Source organism: Pelophylax lessonae (genome assembly GCF_965119305.1).
Source record: "Pelophylax lessonae genome assembly, chromosome: 13".
NCBI classification, from domain to species: Eukaryota; Metazoa; Chordata; class Amphibia; order Anura; family Ranidae; genus Pelophylax; species Pelophylax lessonae.
The window spans coordinates 166582972-166608857 of NC_138780.1; the positions used below are offsets into that span (position 1 = coordinate 166582972).

The window sequence follows — 25886 nt, forward strand, 5'->3', positions numbered from 1 at the left end:
CAGAGCCAATTTTATAGCAAGCAGTTCCTTTTCACCCACGGGGTAATTTATCTCTGGACTGCTTAGGGATTTAGAAAAAAAGGCGACTGGATGAAGTGGTGAAGTGTGAGTTGGTCGTTGGGAGAGTATTGCTCCTACTGCCATGTTTGACGCATCTACTTCCAGAATGTATTGGAGGGATGGGTCTGGATGGCGTAATATGGGAGCAGAAGTAAACTCTGTCTTTAACAGGTGAAAAGCTTTATTTGCTTCATCTGACCATTTGAATGGTTTTTTAATGCTAGTGAGCTGTGTGAGGGGTCTCACAATGGCAGAGAAGTTTCTGATGAACTTCCTGTAGAAATTCGAAAATCCAAGGAATCGCTGTAGCGCCTTGCGTGTGGTTGGTGTAGGCCAATCCTGAATGCAGGATATCTTACTCATGTCCATCTCGATTCCTGTTTTGGATATGATGTAGCCTAGAAACAGTACCTCTTCTTTATGAAACAAGCATTTTTTCAGTTTCACATAAAGGTTGTGTGCAAGCAATCTCGATAATACTAGTCTTACATGTCTTATGTGTTCAGACAGGGATCGTGAATATATAAGTATATCGTCCAGATATACCACAACACAGACATCTAGTAAGTCTCTGAAAATATTGTTTATAAATCGTTGAAAAACTGCAGGGGCGTTGCATAGCCCGAATGGCATTACAAGATATTCGAACAAACCGTATCTGGTTCTGAATGCAGTCTTCCACTCGTGTCCAGCACGGATTCGAATGAGATTGTATGCTCCTTTCAGATCCAATTTTGAAAAAATAGGTAGCTCCACGCACCTGCTCAATGAGCTCAGGGATAAGAGTAGAGGATAGCGATCTTTTATTGTAATAGCATTCAATTGCCTATAGTCGATGATAGGCCTGAGACTTGAGTCCTTATTGCGGACAAAAAAGAGTCCTGCTGCTGTGGAAGAAGTGGAAGGTCTAATAAAACCTTTCTTCAAATTCTCATCCAAATAGTCTTTGAGATGGGAAAGTTCATCCTGTGAAAGAGGATAAACATGACCGAACGGCAATTTGCTATTTGGGAGTAGATCAATGCTACAATCATAGTCTCGATGGGGAGGTAGTGCTTGAGCATTTTTCTCAAGAAAAACCTCAGAGAGATCCTGATAACATAATGGTGCAATCTCATCTGTCACCACAGACAGGATCTTCCCGAAAGACGGGAGGTTACACGTACCCTCGCAATAGCAAGAGAGGAAGGCCAGGGTCCGTTCCTTCAAATCTATGGTTGGTTGATGTGTGTGCAACCAGGGAAGTCCCAACACAATGGGAAAGTGGGGTGAAGGTATTAGATCGAAGGTAGTGGTCTCCATATGAGACCCGTTAGTAGTGACTAGGAGTGCCTGTGTCTGATCAGTGATGGGACCAGAGGATAAAGGAACACCGTTAATAAGACTTACTGAGACAGGTTTAAGTTTAGAAATATTAGGAACTTTATTTAAAGCAGCAAAACATATGTCAATATAATTTCCACAAGATCCTGTGTCAATCATGGCCTTAGTAGTAATCCTGTTCTGGTCCCACTGTAATGTTAAGCAAACAGAAAGGTAAGGGTTAGTGATTGAAGTTGTCAATCCCCCTAGGAGGACATGTGAACACTCACCCTTCTTTTTGTAGACTAGGGGACAGACGTTTATCTTGTGATCCGGGGATGCACAGTACAAGCAGAGATTACCAGATCGTCTTTTGGCTCTTTCCATAGTTGATAGAGGTGGGCGTATGGTTCCTACCTCCATAGGAACGGGGTCAACGGCCGAAATCCGAGAAGAACTGGATAATGGCATTCCCATTTTCTCAGCCTTTCTTTCTCGTAGTCTTCTATCTATGGTGATACTGAGTTGTATCAATGCATCCAGGGTTTTTTGCAGATCCGCTCGGGCGAGCTCGTCTTTAACGGCCTCTGATAGGCCAAGCCTAAATTGGGTTTTCAGAGATGCATCATTCCATTCTGAATCAAGGGTCCATCTCTTGAATTCTGCGACAAAGTCTTCTACAGGTCTCCTACCTTGTTTCAAGGATCTTAATTGAAGATCGGCAGTACTCTGCCTATTGGGATCATCATATAGGCTAGTGAGTTCTGCTAGGAACAAGGCATAGGAGTTTAGAAGCTGGTCGTTTTTCTCAAAAAGAGAGTCTGCCCAGGCCAGAGGATCGCCTGTTAGGTAAGAAATAATAGTACAAACCTTAATGTGATCAGTAAGGTAGGTGCGGGGTTTTAGCAAGAAAAGTAACTCACATGCGTTTTTAAATTTGCGAAATTTTTTGCGATCGCCTGTAAATACCAAAGGAGGATTTATTTTGGGTTCAGGGGACTGAGCAGTGGTAAGTTGTGTCAGTCTAATTACCTGCTGCGACAGAGCCTGATTGTCTTCTTTTAATTCAGCAAGTGCGTGTATTAACGCAGTTACTTGCTGTTGTAATTGTGTCATCTGAGTGGTTATTTCTGCTGAATCCATTTGTGGTTCGTTCAATCTGTAACGCTCCTGCGTTTTACGTATGATGTGGATTTTCAGCTGCAGAAATATTCCACTTCAGTAGTCATGTAGAGAAACGCTGAGACACCATTCCCAACTCTCAATGACTCATCATGTGTGGATGATCTCAATTCAGCAAGTAAATACACACACTCAATAAGATGTTTCCTAGAGTGACTTATGTATATAGTAACACAGTGATGATAGGCTGAAGAGACAGGTTGGGTAGAGATGGTAGATGACAGACACTTGAAAGGAAATGTTCTTGAATGTAAGATAGTAACAGATGGGATGCAGATAGGTTTAGCAATCATGTATGGTAGCAGATGACAGAGTAGCAGGTGGACATACAAGAGAGATCAACCCAGTGCAAGAACAGGTGGTAGTAGGCTCAAGAGCTAGCAATCTTAGATAATGCAGATGTAGTAATAGTCCTTAGTATGCAGAGCTAGATAGTGTAAGCTTTAGTATAAAGGTTATAGAGGTTTCCCCTGTGGGGTACTTATCACTAATAGCAATGTAGCAGAGGAGAGGTTCTGCAAGAGCGGATGATCCGGTAGCGGGATACAGGGATCAGCGCAGCGTGGTTCCGACAGCGAGGTATGCTTGCAAGCATGAGAGCTTCAAGACAGGTTAGCATCAAGGCACAAAGCAGTTTGAACGAACACATGTGAGTGAGAGCCGGCGATCTAAATAGCCATCCAGTCCGGCGCTCAGTGATGACAGCATCAGTCTTAAAGGTGTATGCGCACCTTACCAAAAGAGAATGGTGGGGCGCATACACTTATGAAAGAGTAATTAGGGTACCCAAAGGTACCAGAACATTACACTAGGGCACGGCCGCTCCGCTTCTGCACCCTGCTCCCTCTTCTGCTGTGCTGGTGGCTCTTTGCGACCACCGCCTCTTTCTCCAAACTACTCAGGTCACCTGCATGACCTTCATTCCATGTGGGGTCGAGGACCTCATCGTCCTCCACATCATCTTCCACCCAGTCTTCACCCCTGCCCTCCTTGTCGGTCTCCACAATTCTGAGTGCCGCAGCAGTTGGCACCTGCATTTCGTCATCATCGGAGACGTGCTGCGATGGTCCTTCCATGTATTCATCTTGAGAAATAAGTGGTTGGGCATCGCTGCACTCAATCTCTTCCACTTCTGGGGCAGGGCTAGGTGGATGGCCCTGGGAAACCCTGCTGACAGAGTCATCAAAAAGAAGAAGAGACTGCTGCATGACTTGGGGCTCAGACTGCTTGCCTGATTTGCAAGGGGGTGAGGTGAAAGACGGTTGGACATCGGCTGCAGGTGCCAACTCTGACCTTTCTGCAGTAGACTGGGTGGGAGACAATGTGAAGGAACTGGAGGCACTGTCAGCAACCCAATCTACTATCGCCTGTACCTGTTCTTGCCTCAACACTTGTAGAGGCGCATGATGCCCTACCAAATACTGCTGCAGGTTCTGTCGCCTACTCACACTTGAGGAAGGTGTTTCACTTGTGCGTGTAGCTGGCACAGATCGGCCACGTCCTCTCCTTGCAACTGGAGCTCTACCAGCAGCACCACGACCCAGGCCATGGCCCCTATTTGACGTTCTCCTCATATTTCTGTAATTTATGATCTTGCCCTAGAAAGGTGTTTATTGAATAGCGGAACAAAACAACAACAGTATCGCACGGGTGTATCTCACAGTCAAATATGCAAACTATGCCGCAATTAAATTTTTTTTACCCCAAAAGGGTGTTTATTAAATAGCGGAATAGAAAAACAGTATACAAATACAACGGGTGTATCTCACAGTCAAATAAGCAAAGTATGCCGCAATTTCATTTTTTTCACCCCAAAAGGGTGTATATTGAATAGCGGAATAGAAAAAAGTATATAAAAAGGTGTATCTCACACGTACAAACACAGACTAGGCCCCGATTACAATTTTTTGTACCCTAAAGGGAGGATGAGGAAGAGGAGTAGGAGGCTAACGGCAGGATGAGGAAGAGGAGTAGGAGGAGTTCGGAACAGGAGGCAAACTGAAGCGCCCTGCAATCCTCGGCGGGGGAAGGAGATGTGCCAAACAAATTTAAAAGGTGTATGTCACACGTACCGATACAGACTATGCCGCAATTTAATTTTTTTCACCCCAAAAGGGTGTATATTGAATAGCGGAATAGAAAAAAGTATATAAAAAGGTGTATGTCACACGTACCGATACAGACTATGCCGCAATTTAAATTTTTTCACCCCAAATGGGTGTATATTGAATAGCGGAATAGAAAAAAGTATATAAAAAGGTGTATCTCACACGTACTGATACAGACTATGCCGCAATTTAATTTTTTTTACCCCAAAAGGGTATATATTGAATAGCGGAATAGAAAAAATTTATAAAACGGTGGATCTCACACGTACAAACACAGACTAGGCCCAGATTACAATTTTTTGTACCCTAAAGGCAGGATGAGGAAGAGGAGTAGGAGGCTAAAGGCAGGATGAGGAAGAGGAGTAGGAGGAGTTCGGAACAGGAGGCAAACTGAAGCGCCCTGCAATGCTCGGCGGTGGAAGGAGATGTGCCAAACAAATTTGAAAGGTGTATCTCCCACGTACCGATACAGACTATGCCGCAATTTAATTTTTTTTACCCCAAAAGGGTGTATATTGAATAGCGGAATAGAAAAAAGTATATAAAAGGTGTATCTCACACGTACAAACAGACTATGCCGCAATTTAATTTTTTTTACCCCAAAAGGGTGTAGATTGAATAGCGGAATAGAAAAAAGTATATAAAAAGGTGTATCTCACACGTACAAACACAGACTAGGCCCCGATTACAATTTTTTGTACCCTAAAGGCAGGATGAGGATGAGGAGTATGAGGAGTTCGGAACAGGAGGCAAACTGAAGCACCCTGCAATCCTCGGCGGTGGAAGATGCACCCAAAAAATTTGAAAGGTGTATCTCACCCGTACCGATACAGACTATGCCGCAATTTAATTTTTTTTACCCCAAAAGGGTGTATCTTGAATAGCGGAATAGAAAAAAGTATATAAAAAGGTGTATCTCACACGTACAAACACAGACTAGGCCCCGATTACAATTTTTTGTACCCTAAAGGCAGGATGAGGAAGAGGAGTAGGAGGCTAAAGGCAGGATGAGGTACAGGAGTAGGAGGAGTTCGGAACAGGAGGCAAACTGAAGCGCCCTGCAATCCTCGGCGGTGGAAAGAGATGCGCCAAACAAATTTGAAAGGTGTATCTCACACGTACCGATACAGACTATGCCGCAATTTAATTTTTTTTACCCCAAAAGGGTGTATATTGAATAGCAGAATAGAAAAAAGTATATAAAAAGGTGTATCTCACATGTACAAACAGACTATGCCGCAATTTATTTATTTTTACCCCAAAAGGGTGTAGATTGAATAGCGGAATAGAAAAAAGTATATAAAAAGGTGTATCTCACACGTACAAACACAGACTAGGCCCCGATTACAATTTTTTGTACGCTAAAGGCAGGATGAGGATGAGGAAAGGAGTAGGAGGAGTTCGGAACAGGAGGCAAACTGAAGTGCCCTGCAATCCTTGGCGGTGGAAGATGCGTTCAAAAAATTTGAAAGGTGTATCTCACACATATCGATACAGACTATGCCGCAATTTAATTTTTTTCACCCCAAAAGGGTGTATATTGAATAGCAGAATAGAAAAAAGTATATAAAATTGGTGATTTTTTAATAGCACATGTGAACAGAGCAGTGTCTTATGTTTTATGTCAGGTCAGCAGCAGGCTATGAAGGGAAAAAAAAAATTCCCCTTTAAATTATTAATTTTTAAATAGCAGATTAGTACAGACTATGCCGCAATCTATTTTTTTTTACCCCAAAAGGGTGTATATTGAATAGCGGAATAGAAAAAAGTATATAAAATTGGTGATTTTTTAATAGCACATGTGAACAGAGCAGTGTCTTATGTTTTATGTCACGGTCAGCAGCAGGCTATGAAGGGGGAAAAAAAAAAATTCCCCTTTAAATTTGTAATTTTTAAATAGCAGATTAGTACAGACTATGCCGCAATTTAATTTTTTTCACCCCAAAAGGGTGTATATTGAATAGCAGAATAGAAAAAAGTATATAAAATTGGTGATTTTTTAATAGCACATGTGAACAGAGCAGTGTCTTATGTTTTATGTCAGGTCAGCAGCAGGCTATGAAGGGAAAAAAAAATTCCCCTTTAAATTATTAATTTTTAAATAGCAGATTAGTACAGACTATGCCGCAATCTATTTTTTTTTACCCCAAAAGGGTGTATATTGAATAGCGGAATAGAAAAAAGTATATAAAATTGGTGATTTTTCAATAGCACATGTGAACACAACAGTGTCTTATGTTTTATGTCACGGTCAGCAGCAGGCTATGAAGGGGGAAAAAAAAAAATTCCCCTTTAAATTTGTAATTTTTAAATAGCAGATTAGTACAGACTATGCCGCAATTTAATTTTTTTTACCCCAAAAGGGTGTATATTGAATAGCGGAATAGGAAAATTTATATAAATTTGGTGATTTTTCAATAGCACATGTGAACACAGCAGTGTCTTATGTTTTATGTCACGGTCAGCAGCAGGCTATGAAGGAAAAAAAAAAAAAATCCCCTTTAAATTTGTAATTTTTAAATAGCAGATTAGAACAGCACTCTGTAGTAAAATATAGCTGAACGCTGCACACAACAGACTGATAAAAATATATTTTTTTTGTCCCTCCTCCTCCTCCTCAGTGGGCTCAAGTGAGGGCAAAAAGATCGTTCACTGCACCACCCCCCACACAGCAAAATCGATGTAGATCGCTAACGGACGATTGTTCTGTCCTGTGTCTCCTATCTGTCCCTGCCTACTCTCTCCAGCCTGTCCCTAAAATACTCAAATATCTTTTCCCTGCCTACACTCCGACCTGTCCCTGCATTATTTTCGGGCACAATGTTGTTTTTCCCTGTCTGTCCCTAATCAGCAGCAGTCAGCACCGTTATGTGTGCTCTCTCCCTACACTAGAGAAGACTGACGCACAGCGCGCTGGGTCTCGAGCTTATAAAGACCTGGGTCACATGCTTCAGCTAGCCAATCACAGCCATGCCATTAGTAGGCATGGCTGGGATGGCTTCTAAGGCACACAGGTTAAACGCTTGTTGATTGGCTGTTGAAAGCCCGCCATTAAAAGCGCGCCATTACATACAAAACAGGAAATAAAATTACCAAGGGGTAGCAAAAATCCAATTATCTGGTACGTTCCCGAATAATACAGTCCGTGTTCACTCAACACTAGTCACACAGTCATAATGAACTGAAGGTGGCTGCTGGATGTGAAAAACCACGCCCATTATACAATAAACTTTACTAAAAAGAACAAAGGCGTGCGCCATGCAAATTCTGGCCAGCAGATGGCAGCAGTACAACAATGCATAGAAACAACATGGAGAAAGAAAGATAGATAATGCAATGTACAAAATAACTATGAGGAGAACAGCACACTCCCCCTCTGAAATTCCCTTTGGAGATTTCACTATGACGAATGTCCAAAAAATATGATACAACCAGCAAAAAAGAACATGTTAAAATGCAATAAACATAACAGTAGTCGGGTTCCCTGACTCGTAGTGGAGTAGATCATGAAGTTTAAGTTCAGTCCTTTTCATCCTTCAGGAACGTTCTCGATGGGTAATATTAAAATGAGTTTGTTAATTGGCCTTGCAAACATTTTAAGCTCGCCCTTCCTGAAGATCTTCAACTCCACCTTTCGAACCTTGCCGTCCTGTCACGGAACCATGAACCAGACGTACAACAACAGATAAGTGAAAATAAGAAGGCTTTATTGAAAATCAAGCTGTAAAGCAAAAGTCCAAACGGATGGCGAAACCGAGGCAGAGTCCTTGCGAAGCCAGAGGTCAGGAACCAGGAGGGTAGTCAGACGAACCAGGATCAGGAACCAGCAGGGTAGTCAGACGAAGCCAGGATCAGGAACCAGCAGGGTAGTCAGACGAAGCCAGGATCAGGGACCAGAAGCAGCAGCAGTCTTAGAAGCATGTGAACACAGGAGGACCAAGCAAGGAACTGAAGCCACAGACCTCCTATATATATGAGCTAGGCATCCAGCTCCTCCCAGTGGGAAGGAGGAGCCGCAGGGTGGGAGGCTACAAGAAACCCAGAAACCAAGATGGTTTCACATGTCAAACGAAGGAGAACAGCAAGAAGGTAAGACCATGACAGTACCTCCCCCTCAAGGGCCCCTCCTCCGCGGAGTAAAGAACGGTTTCTGAGGGAAGCGTGCGTGGAAGGCTCGGAGCAAGGCAGGAGCATGGACATCTGCGGAGGGAACCCAGGAACGCTCCTCTGGACCATAACCACGCCAATGAACCAAAAACTGCAACCGAACGCGGACCAGGCTTGAGTCCAGGATATTGCTCACCTCATACTCCTCACGATTGCCCACTTGGACCAGACGAGGCCGAGGAACCAAAGAAGTGAAACGATTACACACCAGTGGCTTCAACAGGGAAACATGAAACACGTTGGAGATCCGCATGCCAGGAGGAAGCGCAAGGGCATAGGCTACCGGGTTTACCCTGCGAAGCACTCGGAAGGGACCAACAAAGCGAGGCGCCAGCTTGGGAGTGGGCACTCGAAGGTTGAGGTTGCGGGTGGACAACCATACACGGTCTCCGGCCTGGTAGGAAGGAGCAGGCGCTCGTCTGCGATCAGCCTGGAGTCTCTGGCGCTGCGCAGAGACCTCAAGGGACTTCTGGATCTGTACCCAAGAAGCACGTAGGACGGAAAGGTGATCCTCCACAGCCGGAATATCCTGGGAAGAGAATACCTCCGGTAACACGGCAGGTTGGAACCCATAATTGGCCATGAAGGGAGACGTCCCAGAGGAAGAGTTCACCGCCGTGTTCCTGGCAAACTCAGCCCAAGGCAGGAGGTCAACCCAATTGTCTTGGTGATTGGAGACATAGCAACGAAGGAATTGCTCCAAGGCCTGATTGGATCGTTCTGCGGCCCCATTGGACTGAGGGTGGTAGGCCGAGGAGAAGGAGAGATGAATCCCCAACTGGGAGCAAAAGGCGCGCCAGAACCTGGACACAAACTGACTCCCCCGATCCGACACAATCTCCTTGGGCAAACCGTGCAACCGGAAGACCTCCCTGGCAAAAATCGTGGCCAACTCCTGTGCAGAGGGTAACTTCTTGAGAGGAACACAGTGGCACATTTTGGAAAATCGATCCACAATCATGAGAATGACCTTATGGCCTCGGGATGCAGGGAGGTCCACAATGAAATCCATCCCCAGGTGTGACCATGGGCGCTCCCCGGTGGCTATGGGTTGCAGAAGGCCCAACGGAAGGTGCCGAGGGGACTTACTCTGGGCACAAACGGAGCATGCCGCTACATATGCGGCGATGTCGGAACGTAGGGAAGGCCACCAGAACAGACGTGAAACAGCCCAGGACAGCTGATTCTTTCCAGGATGCCCCGCGCTCTTGGAGTTATGGTAGGTTCGCAACAACCGAGTGCGCAACTCCTCAGGCACAAAACATCTGCCGTTGGGTCTCCCAGAGGGAGCACCAGATTGAGCCGCCAAAATCTGCTCACCCAGGGGAGAGGTCAGGCTGGTGCGAATGGCGGCCAGGATCTGATTCGGAGGTATGACCGAAGTCGGAATCGACTCCTCCCTGGACAGGTCGGAGTACTGCCGTGATAAGGCATCCGCCCTGATGTTCTTGGAACCGGGTAGGTAGGAGACCACGTAATTAAAACGTGACAAGAACAGAGCCCATCTGGCCTGACGTGGTGTCAATCTCTTGGCCTCAGAAAGGTAGGTCAGATTCTTGTGGTCCGTCAGGATGAGGACCGGAACCACCGAACCCTCGAGCAAGTGCCTCCATTCTTTAAGGGCCTGCACGATGGCCAATAACTCCCTGTCACCAATCTGATAGTTGCACTCCGCGGAAGACAGTTTCCGGGAGTAAAACCCACAAGGAAGCAGAGGACCCTCTGGTGTTCTACGCTGAGACAGAAGGGCGCCTACTCCCGTCTCAGACGCGTCCACCTCGAGGACAAAGGGCAACCCAGGGTTGGGATGCGACAGAATCGGAGCCGACTCAAAGGCGGACTTTAGAGCCTCAAAAGCTCGGATGGCCTCGAGCGGCCAGACCTGGGAATTACTGCCCCTCCTGGTCAGATCCGTGAGAGGCTTGGCTAGCATGGAAAAGTCCCTGATGAACTTCCGATAATAATTGGCGAAGCCCAAAAAGCGCTGCAGGGAGCGAAGACCACTGGGCTGGGGCCACTGTAAGACAGCCAAAACCTTCTCAGGATCCATGGAGAACCCCTCAGCGGAAATGATGTAACCTAAGAAGGTTACCTGGGATCGGTGAAATTCGCATTTCTCAAGCTTACCGAACAGCTTGTTCTCTCGTAACCGTTGCAACACTCGTCTGACATCCAGAATGTGGGTCTCCATGGATTCAGAATATACCAAGATGTCATCCAAATAGACCACCACACACTGCTGCAACAGGTCACGGAAAACATCGTTAATGAATTCCTGAAAGACTGCGGGCGCATTGCACAACCCAAAGGGCATAACCAAGGATTCATAATGACCGGTCCTGGTGTTAAACGCGGTCTTCCACTCATCGCCCGCCTTGATCCTTACAAGGTTATATGCCGCCCTCAGGTCGAGTTTGGTAAAGACCGTGGCCCCTTTAAGGCGATCGAACAGCTCAGAAATCAAGGGTATCGGGTAAGCGTTCTTAATCGTGATGCGATTGAGACCCCTGTAATCGATGCAAGGCCTCAACTCACCGCCCCTCTTTTTCACAAAGAAAAATCCAGCCCCTGCCGGGGACGAGGATTTGCGAATGTGTCCGCGTGAAAGCGCCTCCTTCACGTACTCCTCCATGGCCTCATTCTCCGCTACCGACAGTGGATAGACCTTGCCACGAGGAGGAACGGCACCAGGTTGTAACTCGATGGCACAATCGTATGGGCGGTGCGGAGGTAGGGCAACCGCGCGCACCTTATCGAATATATCCCGGCACTCCTCGTATTCAGGAGGCAACAGAGAGTCCGAGGAAGTACACAGCAACTTGACAGGCCCATGGATGCAACTAGCCCCACACTGCGGTGACCACGAGAGGATCTCGGCCGATCTACAATCGAAAGTCGGATTATGCTTCTGGAGCCAGGGGTACCCCAAGACCACCGAGTAGTGTGGAGACGAAATAACCTGGAAGCAGACCGACTCTCTGTGAACGGCACCAATGGCTATCCCCACTGGAAGGGTCTCATGAGTCACGTGTGGCGGCAGAAGGGGTCTGCCGTCTATCGCCTCAAGAGCCAGTGGAGAACCTCGGGCCTGCAGAGGAATGGAATTGGCTGCAGCGAACACACTATCAATGAACAAACCACCAGCACCAGAGTCCACCAACGCCTGGGTCGTCACAGAGCCCCCGACCCAGGAGAGGACAACAGTGATCAGTGGTTTGTCAACACGGGAAACCGGGGACAAGGAGACTCCACCCAAGATCTGCCCCCGACAGGATCTCAGGTGCGAGCGTTTCCCGGACGGTTCGGACATGCCAACCGAAAATGCCCACCGAGACCACAGTACATGCATCGACCCTCGCGTCTTCGGAGTACCCTCTCCCCCTCGGACAGGCGAGCAAAGCCCAGCTGCATGGGTTCACCCCCAGCCAAGTCATCCCCAGGAGGCGTGGGAGGAGAGGGAGGCACGGGTGGGACAGCAAAGGTAGGCGCCAATCTGTTAGGAGGCCTCCGCAGACTCTCCTTAAAGGAAGGTCTCTCCCTGAGTCTGGTGTCAATCAAAATCAAGAAAGAAATAAGAGACTCGAGCTCCACTGGTAGGTCCTTAGCTGCAACCTCATCCTTCAAGGCATCCGAGAGACCATGAGAGAAAGCAGCGACCAGAGCCTCATTATTCCAGCCCACCTCTGCTGCCAGGGTACGAAACTCAATGGCGTATTCAGCTACGGATCGTGAACCCTGTCTGATGGACATAAGGAGCTTCGCAGCAGAGGCAGCACGAGCCGGCACATCGAATACCCTCCGAAGAGAAGCAACAAAACCGGAAAACTCGGCAACCACCGGATTGTTGTTCTCCCATAAAGGGCTGGCCCAGGCCAAGGCCTTGTCCGAGAGCAGCGAAATTAAGAAGCCCACCTTTGATCTCTCAGTAGGAAAGGCATGTGGCAGCAACTCGAAATAAATGCCCACCTGGTTAAGGAAACCTCGGCACTGAGTTGGCTCTCCCCCAAAGCGCTGTGGAAGGGGGGCAGAACCGGTCATACCCTGAAACACCGCAGGCGCAACAACAGGTGTCGGGGTAGACTCTGGCGCAACAACCGGAGCGGCAGTAGGAGCGGGCCCAGGAGCGACAACCGACCCATCGGCAACGGGAGCGAAATGAGCCGTGCGTTCAAGCAGGGTTTGCAACGCCACGGCGAACCGACCCAACAGGTGATCCTGCTGATCAAGTCTGGCAACCAGCGTGGGTAGCGAGGATGGCCCTGTACCGTCAGAATTCATGGCTTGGTCCTAATGTCACGGAACCATGAACCAGACGTACAACAACAGATAAGTGAAAATAAGAAGGCTTTATTGAAAATCAAGCTGTAAAGCAAAAGTCCAAACGGATGGCGAAACCGAGGCAGAGTCCTTGCGAAGCCAGAGGTCAGGAACCAGGAGGGTAGTCAGACGAAGCCAGGATCAGGAACCAGCAGGGTAGTCAGACGAAGCCAGGATCAGGAACCAGCAGGGTAGTCAGACGAAGCCAGGATCAGGAACCAGCAGGGTAGTCAGACGAAGCCAGGATCAGGGACCAGAAGCAGCAGCAGTCTTAGAAGCATGTGAACACAGGAGGACCAAGCAAGGAACTGAAGCCACAGACCTCCTATATATATGAGCTAGGCATCCAGCTCCTCCCAGTGGGAAGGAGGAGCCGCAGGGTGGGAGGCTACAAGAAACCCAGAAACCAAGATGGCCGCCAGCACATGTCAAACGAAGGAGAACAGCAAGAAGGTAAGACCATGACACGTCCTTGCTAGGGAAAACCTTTGTGTTTGGTCCCATAGGTCAGGCAATCCTTTCGGTTTGTTGCTCCTTCATCAATACGAGGTCTCCTTCTTTCAAGTTTGGTTTTTGATGTTGCTATTTTCTCCTTCCTTGAAGAATTTTGAGGTACTCTTTTCACCATCTGTTCCAGAAGTAATCTGCCAGGTGTTGTACACGTTTCCAGTGTTTTTGGTAAATATTCCCATGAGTAAATTCTCCACTAGGCATTACCATATTGTCTGTTTTTTGTAGAATAGCCGGAGACAGTATGGCTGGTGTTTCAGGATCCATAGACACTGGCACAAGGGGTCTTGAATTGATAATAGCTGAACCTTCAGCAAGAAGAGTGACAAGAGTCTTGTGTGTAAGTCTTGAAGAATTTACATCCATCAACATAGAATTTAAGATGTTGCGTGAGATCCCGATCATTCTCTCTACTTTACTGTATATGGGAACTATGAGGAGGATTAAAAATCCAGGTGCAACCTTTCTCCGCCAACTGATCTTGAATAGGCTTAGTGTCGATGTTCAGTTCTCTACAGGCCCCAATGAAGTTACTTCCTTGGTCTAACCTCAACTGTTTCACTGGTCCTCTGATTACGAAGAACCGTCTTAAGGCATTAATGAGGCTGGATGTGTCCATCGATTCTATCACCTCTATGTGAACGGCTCGCACACTCATGCAAGTAAATAGCACAGCCCAACATTTACTGTTTGCATGACCGCCACGGGTTCTACGTGTGGACACCATCCATGGTCCAAAGACGTCCAGGCCAGTGTAGGTGAAGGGCGGTTCTGTACATAGTCTATCCGCAGGCAAGTCGGCCATTTGTTGGTGTAGCTGTTTTCCTCTTGCTTTACGACAATGCACACAGTCATGCAGTAGTTGGGCTACATGTTTCTTCATACCTATAATCCAAAGACCTGCAGACCTTAACTTGCCCTCAGTGATTTGTCTGCCCTGGTGTTCAGCCTTTTTGTGGTAGTGTCGGATCAGCAACGTGGTGATATCTAGAGATAAAGTAGGGGTTTCTAGGCTGATTGGGAGAAGGAAGACCAGAGAACCAATACATTAAAATAGAATTCATTTATTAAATGTATTTAAAACAAAATTAGTATACACACAGGGATGTATAAAGGCACATATAAAACATCCCTTGTATGCAAGACATATATTAAAAACCACAGCACAGAAATATTTCCCTATTATGGGAGCAATACATGCTTCAAGCTGATGTTAGTGCAAGAAGTCTTAGATGATATTCGGTTTGTGGGTCCCGATGAGCCAACGCGTTTCGCATCAGGCTTCGGCAGGGCCAGAGAGACCGAGCAATACCGATATTTCTGCAGTGTACAATAGTAACAAAAGAAGAACGACATTAATGATACACAATCACAAAATATTGAATTTGTCATTAATACCAATACACTGTGGAGCACATATTACAGATAGAGCCCATGTGGATGTACCTAGAATACTGACCTTGCTGTAAACGAAGATTAGATGACAGGTAGGGAAAATCACAATCCCTAAAGTTAGAAAATGGTTATGAGTGTCGAATTTTGTCTATGTTACTCTCCTATGTAGGTAGTAGAGAACCCCCATATATCAGTGGCAATTATTTCATCTTGTCCTTAGTGAAAGTTTATTTCCTCTTCATGGTTCATAGATCCAGGGGAAACAAGATAACCAGGCTATAAAACATTAATATATTTGTCAACCCCATGTTAGTGGAAAAAGGGAGTGTTCATATTCAAAAGATATTGAAATATATATCAGGAACGAAAGATTTTTTATTATTTCATATACTGTATTTACACTTTTACCCACCTCATGTGCTATAATTCATTTAACTCCCCTAAGGACCCACTTGTCCGACTCAACCATAGAGTCCACCTTGATAGGGAATGGGGAATATACCACACCATCAAGGATAGTATAGTCTCAAGCCACTACAGTAGACCCAAAGATACTGACCGTACACATAAAGGCCTATATAGAGAATGTGGAGAATGTGATTTTTGCTCATTTATTCTAGAAGGAGATTCCTTCTAATTACCAAATGGACGAAGGAGATATATCAATCAGTACATTACATGCCAGACCAAAGCAGTGGTCTATATTATGTTTTGCCCATGTGGAGCATTCTACGTGGGCAAGACTATTAGACCACTGTGGAAACGTATCTCTGACCACGTTTCTTACATCAACAATGGCCAGATCAACACTATGTAGGCCTCAAACATAAATTTGACCAATCTCTGATCCGTTTCACGGTTCTGGATTTTATTCCAGACGATGGGAGAGGTGGCAATATAGACAAGAAAGTATTGGCTCGTGAATCCAGATGGATCTACGACCTCAGAGCTACGGTACCCCCGGGGTTAAGCGACATGCTTTCGCTTCAAACCATTTCTATAAATCCTTCACAGACCCAGTCATTCTAAAAATATCTATCTAGATAGTCGTATTTCATGATATGCATGTTGTGTATATATATTTTCTTTTGTTTTAGGTGTTTAATACTATACACAGACAATTTGATGTAATGAGATAATGGAATTGTATTTATAAATAAAGAAATATAATATATGCACACATATGCTGTGGGCACATAGGAGCCAATTGTGGATGTTGGGTGCTGACCTTTCTGTTTAATAAGATTTCTTTCCATTTTATACTGACACAGATCCCTGCAGTAATATTTTATGCACTTGAAAACTATTGTACTCAAATATGTCGAATAGTTGAAGAATGAGGGTTTATGGTCCTCTTTCTCGATCTGACATGATGGATTGATATAGATATAGGGGAGGCTAATAGGTTTTCCTTTTAATAATGATGCCCTTTGCTATATAAAACGCTCTGGTCCTGCAATACAGACATAAATGGAACTGTCTCCCACAAGTGAAGTACACGCCACCCGGCGGAGTGGCGCTGTGGGCTTTCCACGGCCGGAACTGGTAGGGTCCTTCCGGTTTCCTGTACTGGAACGCATAGCCGCGTCACTTCCGGTAAGGAGAGGTGACGTATTGATGGGTTCCGCTGTACGCGCCGCTCCCAGAATTAATGCCGCTAGATGAGCGGCATGTTTGATTGTTTGGTGCCAAATGAACTATATTTAAACCTCCTTTGGGGCAACATACCTTGGGGCAGGCACATGCGGAAAATCATCGTTACTGAGGTATGGAATATGCATTTCTGTGAGACATTGATATCGACCCTATATTAGCTGAATCCCATTCTAAGGACATACTTTCTACTTTTATAGGCTAGTTAGAGGGTCATGAATGGGCATCATGACTTTTGAATGGTGTACAGCCTAAACCATTCACAGGCCTGCCTCCATATATTCACAGTGGATTGTTCGGAAGGTATGTGTCCCTTCATATGGAGTGTCTAATACTAGCATTTACATCACCAGTTTGCATTTCTGTAACTTTTGTCTATGCTCTCTTCCCTTTCCCTCCTTCCTCCCCTCCCTACTTTGGTCCAACATCCCATTTTCTTTCTTTTTTCCTCTATACTTTTCCTTTCTTCTTTCTCTTTTTCCTTTGTCTCTCCTTCCCTCCTCCCCCCCCTTTCCCCTCCTCCCCCTTCCTTCCCACCCTCTTCATCTTTCCCCCCTTTTTTTCCCCTGCCCCTCCTCCTCTTTCCCCCTCCCCCCCTCTATCTATGTTTTCCTTTACTATATCCTTCTTTCCTGTTCAGTATATAATCAGTCCTTTTCTGAAATTCCTCTATAGCACATTACCTGGCATTGTGTGGTATATTCCCCATTCCCTATTAAGGTGGACTCTATGGTTGAGTTGGACAAGTGGGTCCCTAGGGGAGCTAAATGAATTATAGCACATGAGGTGGGTAAAAGTGTATATATACGAAATAATAAAAAACCTTTCGTACCTGATATATATTCCAATATCTTTTGAATATGAACACTCCCTTTTTCCACTAAGATGGGGTTGACAAATATATTAATGTTTTATAGCCTGGTTATCTTGTTTCCCCTGGATCTATGAACCAGAAAGAGGAAATAAACTTTCACTAAGGACAAGATGGAATAATTGCCACTGATATATGGGGGTTCTCTACTACCTACATAGGAGAGTAACATAGACAAAATTCGACACTCATAACCATTATCTAACTACCTGTCATCTAATCTTCGTTTACAGCAAGGTCAGTATTCTAGGTACATCCACATGGGCTCTATCTGTAATATGTGCTCCACAGTGTATTTGTATTAATGACAAATTCAATATTTTGTGATTATGTATCATTAATGTCTTTCTTCTTTTGTTACTATTGTACACTGCAGAAATATCGGTATTGCTCGGTCTCTCTGGCCCTGACGAAGCCTGATGCGAAACACGTAGGCTCATTGAGACCCACAAACCGAATATCATCTAAGACTTCTTGCACTAACATCAGCTTGAAGCATGTATTGCTCCCATAATAGGGAAATATTTCTGTGCTGTGGTTTTTAATATATGTCTTACATACAAGGGATGTTTTATATGTGCCTTTATACATCCCTGTGTGCAGGGCCGGTTTTAGACAAAGTGTGGCCCTGGGCAAACCTAAAAGTGGGGCCCCAATTTTTTTTATATTCTACCAAAAATATAGGCGCATTTAATCAATTTAGCCAAATAAAACATACAACTACATGAAAATATGCTTTAATTAAATAACATTGAATGGTACCTTCAAATATCTGACTCTGCTACAGAAGCACCCTATCTCTGATCGCAGGCTCTCTCCCTGTATATGAATGCGGGCGGTTGTGGCAAGTGACGGAGCAGGGAGCCCTTTGGAAGATAAAGTCGGCTTCTGACAGTGACGGGGCCCCTTTGTAAAATGGAGCCCGCTGCTGACAGTGACACAGGGCCCAGGGCCCCTGGGCAAAAAAAAAAAAATCAAGGGCCCTTTCCAGGCCCCACCCATGTTCCGCCTCCAGCCACACCCTTGCCATGCCTCCATCCACACCCCGCCTCCAGCCACACCCACAATAAAACAACAAACATTGCTCTCTGATACCTAGGCCAAGTTGGCTCCTCTTACCTTAATTACAGTTGCTGGTTGGCAAGCTGTGGTCTTGCTGGCTATGACTGGCAGGCTGTGGTCCTTGCTGGCTACCGCTGGCAGGCTGTGGTCTTGCTGGCTACCGCTGGCAGGCTGTGGTCTTGCTGGCTACCGCTGGCAGGCTGTGAGCCTGTGGCTGGCACTGGCAGGCTTGCTGTGGCTGGCAGGCTGTGGCTTGCTGGCTGTGGCTGGCACTGGCAGGCTTGCTTGCTGGCTGGCTGGCAGGCTGTGGCATGCTGGCTGGCAGGCTGTGGGCCTGTGGCTGGCACTGGCAGGCTTGCTGTGGCTGGCAGGCTGTGGCTTACTGGCTGTGGCTGGCACTGGCAGGCTTGCTGGCTGGCTGTGGCTTGCTGGCTGGCAGGCTCTGGGCCTGTGGCTTGCTGGCTCTGGGCCTGGCACTGGCAGGCTTGCTGGCTGGCAGTCTGTGGCTTGCTGGCTGTGGGCCTGTGGCTGGCACTGGCAGGCTGGCTGGCAGGCTGTGGCTTGCTTGCAGGCTGTGGCTTGCTGGCTGTGGGCCTGTGGCTGGCACTGGCAGGCTTGCTGGCAGGCTGTGGCTTGCTGGCTGTGGGCATGTGGCTGGCACTGGCAGGCTGTGGCTTGCTGGCTTTGGGCCTGTGGCTCGCACTGGCAGGCTTGCTGGCTGACTGGCAGGCTGTGAGCCTGTGGCTTGCTCACTGTGGGCCTGTGACTGGCACTGGCAGGCTTGCTGGCAGGCTGTGGGCCTGTGGCCAGGGGCGGACAGACGTGGTCCGAGGGCCTGGCCAGGAAGGGGGGGCCTGGCCAGGAAGAGGGCCCACCGCCCAGTACAGAATTAACTCACCCGGCGATATGTAGTGTGAGGAGGGGAGGGGCCCAGCTGCTGTCGCTGCTTCAGTGAGAGGCCCAGGCTAGCGCTGGATTTCCATGGTGACCTGTTTCCGGGGGTGCGTCGGCACCGCATACTGATGTGCCATTGATACAGGTAACCTCACCGGATGGCTGCAATTGCGAAGGAGTGCCCTCTTCATCTTCTTCAATCCCTGCTTCATCCCTGGCAGTTTCTGTATGATGTGAGTAGTTCTTGTAACATATGGCCTCTATGTGACTTTACACTGCAGGAAGGGGGTCCACTGTACAAAATGTGAAAGGGATCCGCTGCAGGACCGTAAAGTGTCCTGGGACCAGTGGGAAGGGCTGAGGCTGGAGGTTGCGGGGCCCTTCATGGTTTCTTGCATCAGGGCCCTGAAGGTTCTAGTTACGCCTCTGGGGGTAACGGTCGCTAACCTCACCGGAGACAATTTCTACAATACATTTGCATTATCCCACACAATTTTAATAAAAATTTATGAATCATATATTTTTATTAAAATTGTGTGGGATAATGCAAATGTATGTACACATCATTCCTCACAGGAGAGACCATTGAGTGGAGCTGGATTTCACATAGAGGCCATATGTTACAAGAACTACTCACATCATACAGAAACTGCCAGGGATGAAGCAGGGATTGAAGAAGATGAAGAGGGCACTCCTTCGCAATCGCCGGCATCCAGGAAATTGTCTCCGGTGAGGTTAGCGACCGTTACCCCCAGAGGCGTAACTAGAACCTTCAGACTCCTGATGCAAGAAACCATGAAGGGCCCCTCAACCTCCAGCCTCAGCCTTTCCCACTGGTCCCAGGACACTTTACGGTCCTGCAGCGGATCCCTTTCACATTTTGTGCAGTGGACCCCCTTCCTGCAGTGTAAAGTTTAAACAAGAAAATGAATGTAGCCACCCCATCTAAGAAGGGTACCTGGGCAGTGTTACAGGAGGGGGCAGTATGACAGGATGGGAGACAGTAGAGGACAGCTTGGGGGTGCAGTGTGATGGGAGGGGGTCAGTGTGACTGAAGGGGCCAGTGCGGCTGGAGGGTGGGACTGTGTGACAAGAGGGGGGGGGCAGTGTGACGGGAGGGGGGCAATGTGATGGTAGGGGGCAGTGGATGGGATGGGGGCAGAGTGCCAGGAGGGAGGTACTGTAATGGGAGGGGGGCAGTGTGATGGGAGGGGGCAGTGGAGAGCAGTATGAGGGAGCAGTGTGACAGGAGGGAGCAGTATGGGGGCACAGCATGATTGGGTGGGGGCAGTGGAGGGTAGTATGGGGAGACAGTGTGACAGGAGGGGGCAGGATGGGGGAAAGCATGATGGGAGGGTGCAGTATGGGGGGCAGTGTGACAGGAGGGGGAAGTATGGGGGGACAACATGATGGGAGGAGGGCAGTGGGGGTCAGTATGGGGGACAGCATGATGCGAGGGGGGCAGTATGACAGGAGGGGACAGTATGGGTACAGTATGATGGGAGGGGGACAGTGTTATGGAAGGGGGGCAGTGGAGAGCAGTTTGGGGGCCAGCATGATGGGAGGGGGCAGTGGAGGGCAGTATAGGGGGCAGTATGACAGGAGGGAGACAGTGTGATGGGAGGGGGGCAGTGGATGGCAGTATGGGGAGGACAGTCTGCCAGGAGTGGCCAGTTTGGGGGGACAGTGTGATGGGAGGGGGCAGTGGAGGGCAGTATGGGGGGGGGACAGTGTGCCAGGAGGGGGTAGTATGGGGGGACAGTGTGATGGGAGGGAGACAGTATTATGGGAGGGGGCAGTGGAGGGCAGTATGGGGGGGACAGGACAGTGTGCCAGGAGGGGGCAGTATGGGGGGACAGTATTATGGGAGGGGGCAGTGGAGGGCAGTGGGGGGGGACAGTGTGCCAGGAGGGGGCAGTATGGGGGGACAGTATTATGGGAGGGGGCAGTGGAGGGCAGTGGGGGGGGGACAGTGTGCCAGGAGGGGGCAGAATGGGGGGGAAGTATTATGGGAGGGGGGAGTGGAGGGCAGTGGGGGGGGACAGTGTGCCAGGAGGGGGCAGTACTTCCCTACCGTGCCCAGCAGCAGGAACAGCCTTAAAACAAGAAGTTGAAGCTGAAGCCGGAGTCAGGGGGCGGAGCTTGGAGGCGGTCCTAGGTATGGATCGATGACTACATTGAACATTGTGGAGACAGCTAGGCTAGCACCAGGCTGGATAGGAGGGCTGACGGGGCGGCATATAGGAGAGCCATGGTGAGTTGACCCTTGCGATCCCTATAATCATGCCCCTGGTTACCCCTCACAACCTGTGGAGGCGGGGCCCGTCGACGTCACGTCAGTATGCGACGCCGACACGCCCCCGCACACAGGACACAATGGAATCCCAGCCCTAGCCTGGGCCCCTCCTCCTCTCACTGACGCTTAGCCTGCCGCCGGGCCCCTCCCCAGATCCCCTCCTCACACTGACTGTAGCAGTGCCCGCCGCTGGGTCCCTCCCCTCCTTCTGCTACGTAACGCCGGCCCGGGTGTGTTAATTCTATACTGGACGGCGGCTCCCCTTGCTGGCCGGGCTCTCCCTTCCTGGCCGGGCCCTCGGACCATGTCCGAAGTGCCCGATGCCCGACCGCTCAGTCCGCCCCTGCCGGGGCCCCTGGACATTCGGGACCCTGGGCAGTTGCCCAGGTTGCCCCCCCCCTAACGCCGGCCCTGCCTGTGTGTATACTAATTTTGTTTTAAATACATTTAATAAATTAATTCTATTTTAATGTATTGGTTCTCTGGTCTTCCTTCTCCCAATCAGCCTAGAAACCCCTACTTTATCTCTAGATAGTTGTGGTTATATATTATTCGGGCATGGGCCTATCTTCACGGTAATCTCTTTGAACATGGTGATATGATGTTTGCTGGGAATAATGACAGGATTTTGTTCAGCATTATAGGTGGGCTTGATTCAAATGACCACGAACTCTGAGCAGGCCAAAACTGTCCATATTTGGATTTAAGTTAGCAAGAGAACTTTTTATAGGAATCTGCTGTCTATGGTTCAAGCACTTCCATTCTACATTAAATTCGCCCTGCTGGACATGACGTATTATGAGAGACTCGCTATGAGAAATGTCCTCAGAGAAGGGTTTATGGCAGACATGCCAACCATGACAATCTTTATCTTCCTGAGTATTGTGATAACATCTAGAGATGTGCACTAACCTTGCAATGGTTCTGACGAGTCTCATCCAACTGGAGAAATGTTCAAAGCGATGACAGTCAAGGCTGGAGGTCTGTCTTGTGTCAGTGACTAATGCACTAACTTCAGCACGGATTTCTGGATCATTATCCATATCCTGGATGCTGAAAACTTCCTGTACACATTCGTTTGCCCGTCCTACCAGAAACTCTGGACCTGTAGGCCAAGTAGAGTTAGTAAAAGAACCTATAGACATAGGCCTGGGGGTGTGATCTGCTGGATTGGTACGGAATATATTATCCATAAAGGCGACAATGTGTTCTCTCGTCTCAAGCTTGCTGTTCATGGTACGCTGAAGTGAGTTAAATCTGGATAGCGCTTGCTCCCGATTGTCTGGGATCCTTATCCTGGTGGTTCGGAAGGGTAATGGAGAAACCCAGTGATCGGTTTCATCTTTAAAGAACTCACTGTCCATTATCTTGATGAACTCTCTGTCCTCTACTGATAAGGCTACTTTATCGTCATCCTTGGTTGTGTGAAAGACTGATCTCCCCAAGTTGTCAGCAAAGAGGGGAGAAATTATGTCAGGTGGTTGTATGAGGTCTGGAGACTTCTCCTTCACTTCATAGTGATGAGGACATGGCTTAATGCAAGTTGTGCGTCCATCTGCGCACACGTACGCTTTGAAGGTGTCAATTCTTGGTTGATCCAAGCATACATTTCCTATGACTACCCATCCCAAGTCCAGCCTCTGGGCATATGGCACGTAGTCAGGACCATTACATTGTTGACGCACCTTGTGCACCCTTAGATTGTCTCTGTCAAGCAGGGGTAAAATCTCGACATTGTTGTCCATAGGTGGGATAACGTTGGCTAGGTGCCTTAGGTGCGGTTGGTGAAATGCAACTTCTGGGTTGGAATTTCATCCCTATGGTTGGGTATTTGATCGCATTCAATCAGCATTGGTAGGGGTATTTCTGTATTCCCACTGATGGGAGAAGCAATGAATCCTTGCGCTCTCCTGCCGCTAGTCTCTATGCGGCCTGAGCAGGTGTTTAAGATGTAGGGTTCTGATGGTCCCTTTATCCCAAAGGCTTCAAAGAATTTAGGTCCCGCTAGAGACCTGTTGCTTTGGTCATCGATGATGGCATACATTTTTACTGCCTTTTCTGGTAGTCCCTCTGGATAGACCTTGACTAGGCATATTCGGGCACAACATTTCTCACTCCGGCCCTCGCCACATACTTCCAAACATGAGCAGGGAAACAGCGGCGGCTGTGTTAGCGTGGTTCTGGGGCTCCCCGCCATGACTTGGAGCAGGATTGGTGGTGACGGCAGCTGTGAGTCTCTGGGGAGTGGAACAGGGTGCATAGCTGAGGCATGTCTTTCACTATGACACTCCTCACACTTGATGATGGATTTACAGTCCTTAGCCATGTGCTCCAATGAAGCGCAGCATCTGAAACATACCCCAAGCTCGCTGAGGACTTTCTTGCGCTCCTTTATGGTTTTGGATCTAAACCCCCTGCATTTGTTCAGTGAGTGTGGTTTTTTATGAATGGGACATTCACGATTGAAGGACTTGTCTCCTGATGAGGTATTGTACTGTTTACCCGTGGGTGCTGCAGAAGACGGTAGGTTAGTCTTTCTAACACTCACACTGCTCTTAAAGTCTCTGTGTTTATGCATGACACTTTCATACCTTGATGATGGTGTCGCTGAAGCTGTAGTGTTGAACTCCAGGAAATTGAGGCTGGGGTCATTCCTCATCTGGGACTGTTCATCAATGAATCTGCAGAAATGAATAAATGGGGGAAAGGTGACGTCATGCACCCTTTTGTACCTTGAGACTGATGCCGCCCACTTTTCTTGCAGACTGTATGGTAGCTTCACGACAATTGGGTTCACTCCATGGGCTGTATCCAGGTAGCACAGCCCGATCAGAAGAGGGTCTCTTTTGGCAAGCTCTAGTTCCATGAGCAGGTCACTCAAATCCTGAAGCTTATGGACATCCTTAAGATTGATCTTTAGGATGTTCTGCAGTCTCTTGAATAGGGCTTTCTCTATCGCTTCTGCACTGCCAAAGGTACGTTCGAGTCTCTGCCAGGCGGCAGCGAGACCTGCTTCTGCTTGTCCCACATAGACAGTTCTGAGGCTCTAGATACGATTTGTGGAACCTGGGCCCAGCCATTTGATCAGGAGGTTGAGCTCCTGTTCTGCGGTTAGGTTGAGGTTGGCAATGGCGGCCTTGAAGGTTGCCTTCTAAGCTCTGTAGCTCTCTGCACATTTTGAGAGACTTGTATTAATTAGCTCTCTGCTCACCATAACCCTGGCAAACTCAGACATATCTGATTTCTCACTGCTTGTTGCCACGACAACTTGTGATGCCGCCGGGGCGTGTAGGCTGCGCGGCGTGAAAGGGTGAGATGCGTCCGGGTAGAATGATGTTGCTGCAGGGTTGAGCTGTCATCTAGCCTCGGTAGATTGTGATGACTGCTGCTTGAGCTGTGGGGGTAGGCCAGGAAACACCTGATAGCCTTTTTGCTGTAATAACTGTCCTTGAGATGGCACATCTTGGTGAATGCCATCGGGTTGCTCAGGTGCTGTGAGTGGCACTGGCACTGAAGATGGAGTCGACTTGGAGGTTTCTGTGTTGTCGGCTTGGATTGTACTGCATACTGGGGGTGGTGCAGATAACTGTTCCAGTACATAGTCGCTGGTGCGATCAGCTGGATCTTCTATCTCCTGTGGTGGCGAGCAGACTGGACCAAGATCTTGGCTCAATGCTTACTCAAGTAGTCTTACTTTAGCTAATGCAATTTCTTCTTCCTCTCTGATTCAAGAATCTTTATTCGAGCCTCTGCTTCAGCCCTCTTGGCCTCTGCATCTGCTCTTTCAAGAGCTTCTTTTTCAGTGAAGAAACGTCTGGCTTTGGATTGCTCTGCATTTATGCGGGCCTCTAGTAATCTGTCGCTTAGGGCTGAGCTTCTTGAGCACAATGATCTGTTTGACCAAGAGGAATGTTTAGATGAATTTGATCTGTGTGATCTAGTTTCTTGCAAATGGGAGATACGGCGTTCCGCTTTATCTTTAGCACACCGCACCATGGTGTCTCTTTATCTGTCTATTGATTCTGCCTTGCTCAGTTCTGAAAGGGCTTCATCATTATTAGCATCTTTT

The 25886-nt window shown here is 47.8% G+C and overlaps 1 pseudogene across 1 annotated transcript in view; it reads right to left on the reverse strand.

Moving 5' to 3' along the window:
• LOC309543309 overlaps positions 1-25279 on the reverse strand; it is a 53012-nt pseudogene extending 27733 nt beyond the window's left edge. The window contains exon 1 of the transcript XR_014226134.1: positions 24131-25279. The product of XR_014226134.1 is annotated as an uncharacterized misc_RNA (transcript). The remainder of the gene's footprint in view (positions 1-24130) is intronic.
• Between the last annotated feature and the right edge of the window lie 607 nt (positions 25280-25886).